Source organism: Anopheles gambiae, chromosome 3 (genome assembly GCF_943734735.2).
Source record: "Anopheles gambiae chromosome 3, idAnoGambNW_F1_1, whole genome shotgun sequence".
Lineage (NCBI taxonomy): Eukaryota > Metazoa > Arthropoda > Insecta > Diptera > Culicidae > Anopheles > Anopheles gambiae.
Genome location: NC_064602.1, coordinates 10556906 through 10571530, shown reverse-complemented (window position 1 = coordinate 10571530; position 14625 = coordinate 10556906). Strand labels below are relative to the sequence as shown.

Here is a 14625-nt window from a genome sequence, read left to right as displayed (position 1 = left end):
TTGTTTTCAGTGAGCAAATATACATCATGATCGAAAAAACGAACCCGCTCCCCCAGAACCGATTCCAATCGCTACGACCACAAACACACACACACACTTTGTTTTAATTAATTCTGTAATTTACCGCTCTAATGAGCTTCACACATGCTAATGAGACAGGTGAAGCGTTCCGATCATCTTCTCAGCTTGACAGAAACACGTGATCAAACAGTGCTACACGGGCGGCATACGGCATACAAGCTGCTGCCACCATTCCCACAATGTTCAATTCCATTCCAAAACACCAATCTTGGGCTGGAGAGGTTTGTGTAAATACCAGCTCGGTCGCGTTCTTCAAGAGTTGTTTACTCCTACCTGCTACCTGCCAAAATGATATATCAATCACATTTTCCTATTTCGTGCGGGAGCATTACGCACCGAGAGCGCTCCCAGCTCGGGTTGAAGCACGATGAACCGGAAACTCACACTCAGCACGATTAAAGTGGACCGTTGCGTATCCGTTCCTTTCTTTTTTTGGATGGGTTCGATTCAAGCAGCTTGTAAGCTTCAGCGATGAGCTTTAGTTAAGGCTCACCCGACCTTGAAATTTCGGTTGAACCCGAGGCCTTGCTAAGTCCACCGGAAGCGGAAATGAAGAATATTTTCACCCGAAATAACACAAACATACACACGCACACACACATACATACACAAACGATGCTAGGATGATGTCATAGGCAAGAGATCGACGCGCTTCTGTTTTGCAATTCTACTGAATCCAATATTGCGAAAGCGTAAGGTTTGTGACCGAGCTTAAAGAAGGTCCTCTGTCTCGGGGGTAAGAGGTTTAGGTTCGGCATGTTTATTCGTACGTCTCAAGAGATGCTGAAGCGGCAGTAGACGAGGGATGGGGCGCAACTGTGTTGAGATAATCAGAAGGAAGCGAAGGAATCATTTCGTCTGCTTCGCTCATATCCCCGGAGGGATTTTGGCGAAACAAGACAAGCTTCTGCACAATACTGACAAGGCTAAATGTGAAAAAGTCGAATTGAATAGCTTCCGCACGAATATTTTGGACAACTTCTCTTAAAGCGAAGCAATAAACAGTAAAGATGTAATGTATTAATTCAACAAAAAGCATTCATTAGTTCGCTTTTGATTGATTTGTACATGTTAATGCATCTCATGACACAAAAGCTCACTTCTCAAGTATACATAAAACGATTTAAAAAACTTCAATTGCATTTAATTTACTTGCCCATTCAGCGCATCAAAAGAAGCACCACACAAAAAGTGGGAAACCTTTTTCTGCGGTCAAATCAAAATTGTTCTGCTGCCCAGGCGCCAGCAACTCAAACGTCAATTGCCAATTATTGGCAGCTTTCCGGCTGCCAAGCTTGCCCATTAAACTTGCCCTGCTGCGCTCCATCGTTCACTGTGGTTCCTTTTTTGTGGTTTATAACCTCTCTAAGCTCACTTCATTATTTGCATCATTAAAGTCAAATGAAGGAGATTTTTGCTTCGATGAAGGTATTTTTTTTAACGTTCACCAACACAAGCCCAACTTCCATCATCGTCACACCTGCGGTTGCATTCGCACGGGGAGTAAATATTCATTAAGCGAAGAGCCCTGGGAAGAAGCGCAAAAGACAGCGTCCCGTTTGATGGCGTTTGTTTTAACCTACAGCAGGACCTTTTGCTGTAGCGTCATGTAAAAATTAGCCAACGAAAAATGACGTCAACGGCGAAGCGAAAGCGAGAAGGCAAGGAGTTCCATTCTAATAACATTTGCATATCACACCCACCCTTTCCCCCTTCTTCTGCCCTGGGGGGAAGCTGAATAAACTCGAAATGTCCTTCAAAGGAAGCCGTTCGGCAAACGTCCATCTCACATGACAGCTTCCGGGTGGAATGGTTGGATTACAGCCCCCCCGGTAAGGTTGCTGTCCCCATACGCTTTCCGCTTGTCTTCGTTTGCAGCCATGGGAATAGGTACGCAAAACCTCGCCTCTCGCAGCGAACTCGGCGTAGCGTACCCATGCGCGTATGTAAAATAAATATTAATACGAATTGAGTTACGGCGCCGCCCGGTTCTTGGGAACGAAAGGCGCACAAAAGGTGACCCGAGCACAGAGGCAGAAAACTTGTGTCCCGAACCATAAGCATGTTGATTCAAAAGCGGGCCCGAGTTATGGGAATGTTTCCATTCAAACCCACCTTCATGCTTCAAACACACATCTACACATACGCACATATTCCATCACACAGTCAATTGTCATCGAAATTCGCTCCCCATTTTTCCCGGCAGCGCGAAAGCAAAGAAATACGAACACAAAATCCACAAAAGAAAAGCATGTATCCGGTTGGTTGCATACCGTGTATATGTGTGTGTGTGCTTTACCCTTCCCTTTATTCACTCCGTTTTCCGGCTCAATGGAAATCGGTTAAAATAAAATTCACTGTCGCGTAACGCGAACGTGTGTAGAGCGACTGCTGCGCAGCGACGAGACCCTGTAACGACAGCTCAAACGAGCCGCGATTGAAACGATCGCGTTCTGGAGCGGGGGAAAAGGAGCCTTGTGGAAGAGCATTATGAGACGGTGAAAAAGAAGGGTAAAGGGGAAAATGTATCAATCGCAAATAAAGCAAGCAAACGTTCTCCGCCCCTTAAAGGAGCCGTCCCATTGCTAGGGAAACCGTCTCGAAGGCAGGGTTGCTGCTCCGCAACCCAAAAAAAGGAGGAGAAACAAAAGTGAAAAGCCATTTTCGCTGCATCAACTCAACACAATGTGTTCAATTTTCCACAGTAATCATGTTTTTTTTTGTTTTTGAGAACAGAAAAACCAACAAACCTCCTTAAAATGAATTGTTTTCTAATTTAAAAAAAAAAAAACAACGAACCGTCTGCAGCCGTTGAGCATATTGAAAAAGTGCCGTTCAACGCACAGGCTGCCGGCACACAGGGTAGTGGCAAAAAAACAGGAAAAGGGTAGTAGTAATCAAATGAAATCCGGGACCCCCGAAAACAATCTACCGCCGAAAGCACACCTTCACCTTTCAGACACACTTCTTTTGTGTCATTTTTGACTTTCCGGCATTCTTTCATCCCACGACCTTCGGGAAGGTGAACACTGGAACTGTTCGTCGCCTTCGCTCCGCGGGATGGAACGGAACGGAAATGGTAATGTGTATGCAGAACCGGTTTATGTAATGCACCTGTGCAAAGAACACTCCATATCTCGGAGTAGGGTTCGGTGTTTGACAAACTTTTTTCATTTAAAAAATTGTCCAGTGCTCCAGTGTTTCATGCGAAAACCAATTTACGTAACGTGAGTACACGTGAAGCAGGCGCTACGTAACATATCTAAAATAATGATCATGGAATAAGTTGGATATTTAAAAAAAAAGTGATCGAAGGATTATACACCATTTTAGTTAAGTTATTTTAAAATTTGTAAATATATAATTGTTGTTTAATATTAATTTTTGGCCAAACATTTGACCCAGCTGCAGTCACTATTCTTACTAAATGAAGGACACTTTGTTTGATTGCAAGTGCAAAATTAATTATTCCCCTCTGTGTGGTTGGTGTGGTTACTTTTTTAAAAGCTTTCCTCAAACACACATACACACACAGTCACAATCACAAAACCAAAAAACACAAATCTTTCTGAAAAAAGTAATCGTAAAGTGAATCATAATTTAAAAGAAAATATGCTCCAACACCGTGCATCCGACGTGCTTTGCTCTGTTTTTGTGTTACAAAACTAACACAAAAAAATCACACCAACACCACAAAAAGGGCACCATTTAAACCAAGCAACCCCATGTCCACTACTTTACATTTCACCAAAAAAAGCTCCCATTTGCAAACACGCTTTTGGCTAAAAGCAATCTTTTTTTTCTCACGCCGGGTTTTTTTTGTTCTGTCCCCAGTGCCCCCAACAGTGCAAAGATTAACTGCAGCGTAACGAACCTACACATTCTCCTGCCCCGTTTGCTGCATAGGAATGAGAATGGGCACACACAAAAACGGGACTTGACATAGAACAACAAAAAAAAACCCTCGACTCCCTTCATACTTTAAAACATCTTAACTCAACTTACTGCACTCAGTTGAAGTGCTCATCCGTGCGCTGGCACACTTTTTAATCCCGTTTTGAAAGAAAAATTGCCACAGTGCAGGAAAGAGAGAGACAGAGAGCACACACTGCACGGGGTTACACAAAAAAAGGGAACTAGATTACAAATTTTTGCCATAAATTTTGCATGACCATCACAAATAGCCACCATCATTGGTGATGGTGCTGTGAATGGCCGAGCACGTGAAGCACTTTCGGACCTAATTTCACCAGGCAAGAGGCTGCAAACTTCTACTGTCCGGTTGGCAGACGCCTCTTCCTATCCTTTAGCGGTGTGTGTGTATGTGTGTGTAACACCCGAAAAACGGGCAAAAACATTGCTAGAATTCAACAACACTGCCAACACTGTTGTGTTTTTACTTCGAATTTTTATTTGAAAGAGATCCTCAACCGTGACAGTTTAACTTCGAGCGATCGTATCAAACACATGTAGAAGCACACATGTATACATCCCCTATGTGCTTGCAAGTCAGCAGTTTTAAAGTTTTGTTTCCCTTGCAGCCGGCCCACCGTACCTTGGCTGCCGGCCAAACCATGCCCCGTTACACGGCGGAGGCCTACTTTCGGGTCCACGGTTCGGTGCGCCCGACCTTTCGCTCTGAACTTGGCTCCAGTTTTGCTGCAGCGTGCAGAATGGTGGGCCGTGTGCCCTGCCTAGCAGCAGGGCCCGTGTGCGCGTCCCATACCGATGCCTATTGCTGTCGTCATCGTTGCTGACGTCAGGGAGTGTGTGTGTACTCTACTCGCTCCGCATCGGGTGGACCAAACCAGGGACACATGCGGATGGAACGGTTGGAAATGAAAGTTCAAGTGCACTCATCTCAGCATGCGACGCGCAGTATAAGCCATGGTGTGTGTGTCAGTCTGTGTGTGTGCTCATGAAGTGGATGGACCCCCACTAGATTGGGTTAGAAATCGATATCTCCTTTGTCTCTGTATCTTTCACTTTTCCATTCCATTCCACTGGACTGGAGAGATGGCGATAGGGTGATGGGACTTTTTTTCTTCTTCTTCAGCATGGTTTTTATGTGTGTGTGTGTGGTAGCCCTCGCACAATACCACAGCACATTCATTACACGTTTTATTAAATACACGCCACGTGCCACACATTCCACGTAGCCCCCGGGTAGCCCTCGCTTTCGATACCGTTTTCTGGGCTAACAGGGGAACGTTTGTAATGCGCAACCATGGTATGAATTTAAATTAATTTACATCTAAATGGACGCGACAGCCGTTCGCGCGTTCGTTCAGTGGGCGGGTGTGGGAGTGTATTTAAATACTATTTTATTTAATTTACTGTTAATTGATTGCATGATTTGCATGTTTTTTTACATCACAAAACAAAGAAGCTTAATTATAGAAGTGCTTTTTTGTGAAATAATCTGAGGGAATGGACTTCATTTAATTTAAGATTTAAAAAACACGTTCCTAGAACCCAGACTTAGAAACCATATTCATTTGTTCATCAACAGACATTCTTCTACGAAAAGTTCCTCTACTTTTGCCTTCCCAGAAATGTTGTTCAGCAACCGTTAAACCTCACATTCAGTCGAAACACTTTGCCACAATTAAATCCTTACATTTGCCAATGTCGTTGCTTCCCCGGAAATCAAAAGCCCCCGAATTTTGTTTGATCTGTTTTACGTGCCATCATAAAAGCGAACTGAATCGTTTAGCGTCTCCTCCTCGTCCTTCCTTAACAATTTTATAGCCTGTTTTCTTCCCAAAAAAATCTGTGGAAAAAAAACAGGAAAAACTACAATCCCGCCCTACCAGCGAGCTTGCTTTATACCTTTTACGTGATAGTATCTGTATGCCTGTTTGCTAAATTTATCATCCTTCCACTCTCCACTCTCTCGAGGAATATTGTATCCCCCCTACCTCTCTCCCCCTCTCCGCCGACCCTTTCCATTCGAGGGTGGTTTGTGGAGCAAATAAACTTCGCGCGAACAGCACAAACAAACGATCAATAAAATTGTTGTCACAAACATTTTTCATCTTCGATCCTATACTGTCCTGTCCCCTTCGGAAAATCCCCTTCATTCCCGATGCAGCAGCAGCAGCAATGTCCCTCGGGGAAGGCAGACCCCGGGGCATGTTGACACTTTCCAGTGAACATTAATTTTCGCAAACAATTCTAACTGGAGCAACAGCAGAAACAAAAAATTCCCCTTTTTCCCCGAAAGTAAGGGTTGCCGCGTGTAAATAGGACGACCCTTTTTCGTTATGTGAGCGCAAGCGAGCCATTTTCCGTAGTTTTACGACCCAGTAAAGCAGTTTGTAATTGTCATAAAAAAAAAAACCTCGGGGGTTTCAAAAACCACTTCACACACTGATAAAGATAAATTGTGTTTGCTTAATGTAGAAATTAAATTGTTCAAAATGGTACACTCTTTTTTTATTGATTTATTTATGATACACTAAAGTAGCGCTGGTTTTCCTGTTTTTTCCCCTTCTGGGACTCCCTTTCAATGTCATTGTGTGTGTGTGTAAAATGTGTAACCTTTCCTCTCACTTAACACTCTCATGCCTGTTTTGTGCATCCTCCATCACTGGCAGGGCTCGATATCATCTTTACGATCATATTAAAATGACCCACTTTCCCGATACCGATCGAACACCAACGGTCAACAGTCGGCTGCTGCACCGCTACTACGGCTAGCAGTCATGATATTTTATGTTAAAAATGAACTCTCGCGCCGTAATCTATTTCCACCCTCCCTGTTGACAGCCCGTTAGCACACCACCACCAATTACCCGCTTTTACAATGTGGCAAAATAATGGCAAACTTACGAGTACAGGGAGAGGAGTGTGGGGCAACACAACGAACCCATACCCAATTCGCACGGCGTTGTAGCGCGCTCGTACGGTGCGGCACGTTGTTATGATTACCATTACCCGAACTTGTGTCATTAGCGAGCCGGAGTAAACAGCAATCAACTACGATTGACCTGCTTTCCTGGTGTAACATTGGAACGAACCAGTGGAGAGAGTAACGGAATAACCTGCAAAGTTCCCCCTTTTTCGCTACCATTTCCCCCCTTTCAGGAAGGGTTAAGGGCACACAACCACACACGTGCTCGTATCCTACCCTAAGCTGGGAAAGCTTTCATAATCTCTCGGTCCGGAAAAAAGCATACGGTAGCAGCGTTACAATGGGAATACACAAAAAAAAGGGATGGCTCATGCTTTCTGATAGCATTATCTACGGATTTTCGATTTCCGGGGAGGAGGGGGGAGAGTGGGTGCAAACTTGCGCAACAAAAGCGGACGGTTTGGTGCGTGTTAACGCATGTCCGTTTAGTAAAGGTCTCGTGGTTTCCAATTTTCCTGCAACTCTTCCACTCTCCCTCTCTCTCTCTCTGCCTTCTCCGTTACCTGTTGTAACATAAATTATAATGCTGCTCCTGTGCTGCCCTTTTCTTCTCTATCTTTAGAGCTCACTCTTTACTCCTTCGTCGCAATTTTAGGAGTGGAAGTGATTTTAATAAAATGAGATTATCACTTGCCGGTTCAGTTGATTTGAATCGGATAAAGTAATTTGAACAAATTGCAAAATGCGGCACCCAAAAGGGACATGGGGTGAGTTAATCACCCTGCTAATGGGCCGGACCCCGGGTGGTACCGGTGATTCGAGAAGTATAAATATGTTTTCCCCACTTACAAATTTACATCAAAAGGAAAGGTGCTGGTGGATTAACGACAAAGGGAAGGAGACGCTTTAATAACGTCTTCTCACAAAACGGCTCACTAAATCACCACCAACTTTTGCCACCGGAACCACGTGCGGCTCCCGAAGACACCAAAAGCATTCAAACATTTTCGCGAAAGACGCGAAATGGTTAAGTGAAATCGCCCATTAATTAGCAAACCCATCATATCATATCCCAGTGCCACCCACTCGCTTCCCGCTTGACAAGCCCGTGTTCCCTTGCTAATGAATGTGCACGAAAACCAGATGCTCTCGCACCGGCAGGTCCAGGCTGTGATGTTTTAATTTCGCGCGTTCTGATAAACCCACGTGCCCTCCTGGCTGTGTGGGGGCGAAATGATTTATCTTGTCCCGCGGTCTATTCGTGTGATTCACTTGTGTGTTTTTCTTCGCCTTTTTCCATTTCACGGGACAGCCTGGAAGAAGCTGCCCCTTGAATGTAGAACTCTCGGGCAGAGGATGTCAAGCGATATAATGAAACAATATTGATGCAAATTAATATAATTATTTAATAAGACAAGAGGAAGACAATTCAATAATCAATAAATACTAATAAGATAAGTAAATACAACTTAAGAATTTCAGAAACGAATAATATTTAACTAAAAACAAGAAAACTAACATAAAACTAACAATTGCCAGTATAAAACTGATACATGAATACCCAATTGACATTTTCGAGTTCGAAATTTTCCAGCTATTTCCCTTAAACTGGCACCTTAAACTTCCCTTAAACTATACCAGTTTAAGGGACTTTTAGCACAAACCGTTTAAAATCGACTGTGATGTGGCTTTTTCGTTGCTTTCTTCTTTCTACTTTAGGAAATCATAAATCATATATATCATATATCTTTAGAAAATATCATTTAACTACAGTTTCAACTTTGTTAAAATAATTCCTTTAGTAAACTATTTAATGTTAAAGCTTTTTTTTTATTTTCAAATAAATTTATTTCAAAAATCTACAATCTGCTTGAAAACCACTGCAGCCAGAGTCACAGATTCAAATCATAACTTAATCTTACGCTCGCAAGGCTTCCCCACGACCGTCACCGTTCACTGGTGGACAACAGTCTGCCTCGGACGGTGTACGTCAAATTTGGTGGCGTTTTATTAATCTACTTCCCCTTTTGAGAATTCATTTTCCTAGTAACAGATGTAGCAACAGCAGCAGCAGCTACAGCAGGAGCAGAAAATGATCCACAGCGTCGAGGCCACACCGGATGCTAAGGGAAAGTTTATTATTTTCATACTTTCTAATGAAACCATGAAACCACCCTGGGCAGTGCTTTAAGCAGCGACACCCAAATTCAAGGAGTGTTTTGGTGCTTGTGAGCAGTGTGACTCTTGGTAGAAAATTAATTACATCCCCCCTTTCAAACGAACGCCAAACGCACTCTCTGGAAAAAAAAACCCACATCGAGCCAATTTATCGTCGATTAATTAAGCGAATGATTTATTTCACGTTCTCGATCGTATGCCGCTGACCTTCCGCGTTTCTGCAAATGGAATATAATGAGCAATGAAGTGGAAAAAAACACGCCAAGGGTGGGGAAAAACGGCCACTCTCGCCACACATTTCACATCCGTTTGATCCTGTTGCTTCACTAGCGGGAAGTGCCATTTTGACTCACTGTACAAACTTTTCTTTCTGCTACTAAAAATCCATCACAACGTAGAACGGTAGTAGCACACACACACACGCACACAGCAAGATCGCTCAATTTTAAAGTGGACCAAGGTATGCCACTTTTCCGAACTGCGTTGTGCTTGAGTTTAAAAACGGGGGAATGTTTGGGTTAGGAAGTGGGCAGCAAAGGGTAGACACAATTTCACTTGCCGCGAAATGGCAAAACACTTGAAACAAATCCATTCCCGCAGCAGTGGGATCGGCGCAGAGTGGCGCGGGCCACGGATGGATGCCGTCGCGCATTTGTGCAAACAAAACGCTCGGTACGCTCCAGTTGTTTGTGTGCGCCGGCGGTTGTTGAGCGTGGAAATATGCGTTAGAATGATGTGGAGAGTACGAAAGAGTGAGAGAGAAAGGGGTGTGGGATGTGTGGAAGTAAGATAGGAATGGAACCTCACTACCTTGAACCGCATTCTTCCGTTCCCCTTCCTTTCGTCCCGAGGGCCGAAGGTGAACGGAGATTATTCGTGCCACCTTCTGTCTCACTAATCCGTCTGTACAAACAGGCCAACACGGCCAACGAATGGCTGCTGGTCGGTGCGCAGGAATGTGCACACCCCTTCCGAAAGGGGAAAGGTAAACCACCATTACGAGGAAGCTAATATTTTATCAGTAATTATCATCGAAACAGGCGCGCAAACAGCGACGGGAAGCACCGTGCGGGATGGGTCCGTTTTTCTCGGCTCGGCAGCCGGTACATCCGCCACCAATTGCTCACACCAGCACCACACACATACACACACGCCGAGAGCGGCAGATGTGCTCATAAAATACGTCGAGCGGCCGAGCAGAGAGCTCTGGCAATAAACGGGCACCAGCACGATCCATCCCACCACCAGCAGTTGCAATTTGTTGGGGGTCAGACCTCCCTATCAGTCGACGTATCGACGAACTGGTGCGTTTATTATCGCGCTAGATTATAGCAGCGAAGCAAATCCCAGTTGTGCCAAAACGGGTGGGGAAAAAATGGAAGGGTGGAAAGCAGAACAGTCCCCCCGTGTGTGGAGAGATATTAATCACGCGAGTTCCTCCCAGAGCGCGCGTATGGACAATAACAGGAAGGTGGAAAGAAACATGACGCGAACAGGGAAAATAAAACAACGACCCACCCACTGTGCAACACACTACACACACACACACACACACACACACACACACACACACACATAAATACCTTCTTTTTTCCTGTGTGTCTTCGCTTTCCTTATTGACGCCCATTATCGGCTCCGTATCGGAAAGGGAAAAGCAGCACCACCATCGGGGTCGGGTAAGAGAGATGCTGTTAATTGGTTGGCGGTACCGTGCGTCGTGCTTCCCAGTTTGACGCGAACCACTGTTGACCTTCGGGGCAAATGGTGCCCCTTGGCCTGCTGCAAATCTTTCGACCACGTGTCCTCGGTTTTGATCTCCGTTTGTTTTTTCTTCCTCATTTCTTACGACCTTTCACACGCACCACACAACGGGCTACCAGGTGATGGTGGTATCCGCTTCCGGTTCGGAGGGAAACGTTTCCGCCGCACGAACACACAACACGCACTACAGAACGTACCAAACAAGACCGAAGCACACAGACACCATTCACAATACAGGCTTTGGGGTACGTTGCGTTGTTCGAATCTCGCTCGCGCGTGAGGTTCAATTGTCGCGCGGAAAATCTTTCAATCGGCCTACTCTGTTATAGTTTGTTTGCCCTACCGACCAGTACTCGGGCTGGGGTTGCGTGTGTGTGTGTGTGTGTGCGTGTTTATGTTTTGGTTGTTTTTTTCTTCTTTTCAGCGTGTTTGTTTTCCTTCTTCTCTGGTTGTGTTTTGCACCCATTTATCCTCGTGACAATTAATGCCAACCACTTGTTTCACACCTGCTTAATGCGATAAGCATCATATTTGCTTATTTATTCATTACTTTCTACTTTGTTGTTGCTTTGAAATTGCCTCCCCAAAGGGCCGAAACAATTTAGTGAGGTGAGAAAATGTGTTGCGATTAGCGTTGGATGCGATTCTCGTGGAAGTTTTTCTAGTTGAAATAGGTTTTCGATTATTCCAATTCGATTATTCGAAATCCAGAGCAAGATTGTCTGTTTTAGATTATTTTTAAATACTTTGAGAAAATATACTTAGTTTAAATGATACAACAGAAGTTCTTATTTCCATTGTTTAGTAATCATCTCTTATTTCAATAACTGTATAAATTAAAAAAAATATTAAATTTGTTTTTTATTCCCTCACTTTTCATCCAAATTGTTTTCTAATATCACGTTAAACCTTTTTTCACGATGAACGTAATTAAATACATCGTACATGTATTGCAATACGTATGGAATAATTTAAAATAATAATAATAATGATTTGTTTCATCTATTCTTCATCGGTTACACTTGCAAACGTCGCTCTAAATTCATAATATTTCCCTATTTCTATATCCGCTCTGTAAACACATCCTATGGCAATATTTTCATGATTTATCAATGCCCCAAATCCCACGAACAGTGTCTTTAACATAGCTGAGTAATCTGTTTTCATTGATTATTTTCCTCTTTTTTACATACACGCTATACGCTTTCCTTCCCAGCCTTTCCTCTGCTAGAATACGTAATCCATCATTACGCTTATAGTAAGTACGCAGAAAACGGTCTCGCATGTGCTATTAAAAGATGAAGAAGATCCAACACACACACACGCACACACACGCACACATACGAACGATGCCTTCATGCTGCTTGACGGAAGGCTGACTTTCCACCTTTCCCATCCAATCGAAATAGCTCAATCAACCTCTTGTCGACCCCGAAGATGTTTACCCTTAGACCTCAATCAAATGTCACGGAATATATTGGCCCGTTGGCGAATTGATTCCGGAATGAATATCGCATCCCACACAGCCGCACGCACGTACACGCCCAGTTGTGAAGTGGTACACCTTGGCACAATTACGCTGGTTTTGGGGGAGTACGGGGAATAGAAGATCAACACACTTTATTCCTGGAAACACCCACTGTGAACGGTTTTGAGAAGGTTGGTCTTCCTGTTCGCTGCTGTTGTCACCGATAGCTATCATTCTTTACTCGCTACGAACTTGAACCATTTTCTTTACCTCTTTTTTTGCTTTTATTGTGCTTGTTTCTTGTGAAAGAATCCAGTAAACTAAGTGGTCCAACATTCTGCACTCAACTAACCTGATTTATTGCTGGCCACATTTTTCTATCTTCTTCCATTCGTTGGCAAATCTTTGGTCAATGTTGAAGTTTCTGTCAATTTTGTCTATCTCTGGTATAACACACCGAAACGACACAACGAGCAACACAAACAAACCGATGTAAAAACTAATCAACACACAACAAGCACATGCACGTTCGCTTACTGCAAACCCTACTGCCACCGCCCCAATGCCAATGGTACACGAACAAACAGGTCATAATGTGTGCAGAAGGGAAATACGCTACGCTGGAAAAACATCTCTTAATTTACGTCGACATCTTACGAACCACAAGTCAAACATGCGATACGATAGATAAGCTTCTTAACTTTTTTTTCTTGCAACACTACCTCACCGTTGGAATTGATTATTCACTGTACCACCCAGATTGACGAACGGGGTTTCAAATGTAACGAAACGGAATCAGAATGAGAGGAACTCCCCTTCACATCACATCATTTTTTAAAAAAGCTGCACCTTGGCTGTTCTTGGACAAATACACGTCTCCCGCACTTACTTCACCTTTTTTTTCTTTGTCACTTTTGCTTCATTTTTGTAAATAAAAAGGAACAATTATTGCACTCCTTTTACCTCGATTGCTTCTCCAAATACACATGCACACGCACAGCTCCCAGTTCACACGGGTATGGTTCAAACGGGCACCTGCTTTAAACCCCTGCTCCCCACACGTCCAAATGTGGGTCTACACACACACACGCCAAGGCGGGGTGTACTAGCGCCCAGCACGTTTTTCACGTCCAGCTTCGTACGCGATTGCTCCGAGACTGAAGTTTTCCCGAGCGGCGTAAACCCGACTGGGCGGTCCGGCTCGGTTTAGCTTTGTAAGGGAACAGCCGATCGTATCAGGCGTGTTGTTGTAGTGGTGGCCTGTAGGCAGTGGTAGTGTGTGATGGAATCGATACACGGCACTGTAACAGCTCTAGAAGGTGTGGGTATGGGGGTCAAATTATTCACAATAATATACCAAACACACAAAATCGGTGATAATGAATATAAAAATCATATTAAAAATAAATTTATCTTTTGAATTAAATCTTTTCAGCACCAATCGTTTTGAATTCAACGCTACCAAACACGCACACACACCATCAAACCTTCGGGCACAGCACCAACACCATTACGTCCACAGTCAACGTCAAAACCGGCGGGAAAACTCGTTCACCAGCCAGTGCACGTGGTCCAGAGCCGAAGCAACCGAGCCGAACCTATCCGTTCCCGAACACGGCCCGAACCATATTCACCACGAATCGTACAAGCCGTCGCTTATCACACCAACAGACACCATTGACTACCAACCGTACCCAACGTACCAAAACGCTCGATGGAGACGCCTGGTCGTGCAGTCTTCGTGGCGCATGGCGTAAAAAGGGAACAACAAGCCCCAGCAAGAGGACAGTGTGCAGGGTATGGGAAAACAAATCAGTTAGCACAGAAAAAATGGGGAAAAATACATAACACAAACCCCTTTTGCAACACAAATGACTTCGTAAATGCATCCGTACGATTCCGATACAGCAACGCAGTTACGCTCGTATACGCACGCACACGGCGCAAAGAAAGAGCACGCTTCATTGTGTATGCCGTGTATAGCCGTCAGATGACCGTGATTTTTCTGCGTGCTTGTTTTCAAGAATAAGAAGCAGAAAAGTAAAAAAAAAATACACCACTCACATGGTCACCAATCGTATATGTGTATGTGTGTTTGTGCATTTGTTCGACATTGAAGTGCATGAAGTTTACTGATTTATTTACGCTGCACCCGCAAACGGATCTTTTTCTGGACTGGAAGTTGGAAAAATGGGGAAGAAAAAAAGAAGAAACAAAAAACACAGCTAGCAAAAACATTCACACACGAAGGTCTGCTTTTTGTAACGATCCAGAATATGAT

The 14625-nt window shown here is 44.0% G+C and overlaps 1 protein-coding gene across 8 annotated transcripts in view; it reads right to left on the bottom strand.

The window, feature by feature from the left end:
• LOC1277541 (transient receptor potential-gamma protein) overlaps positions 1-13520 on the bottom strand; it is a 73144-nt gene extending 59624 nt beyond the window's left edge. For 5 of the 8 annotated variants that reach the window (XM_061656391.1, XM_061656388.1, XM_061656387.1 and 2 more), the window contains exon 1: positions 13308-13520. The gene's annotated coding sequence lies outside the window, so the exon portion shown is untranslated. Of the gene's footprint in view, positions 1-10698; positions 11261-13071; positions 13220-13307 lie in introns of those variants that run through there. The other 3 variants (XM_061656392.1, XM_061656393.1, XM_061656394.1) reach the window with 3 other exon arrangements.
• Between the last annotated feature and the right edge of the window lie 1105 nt (positions 13521-14625).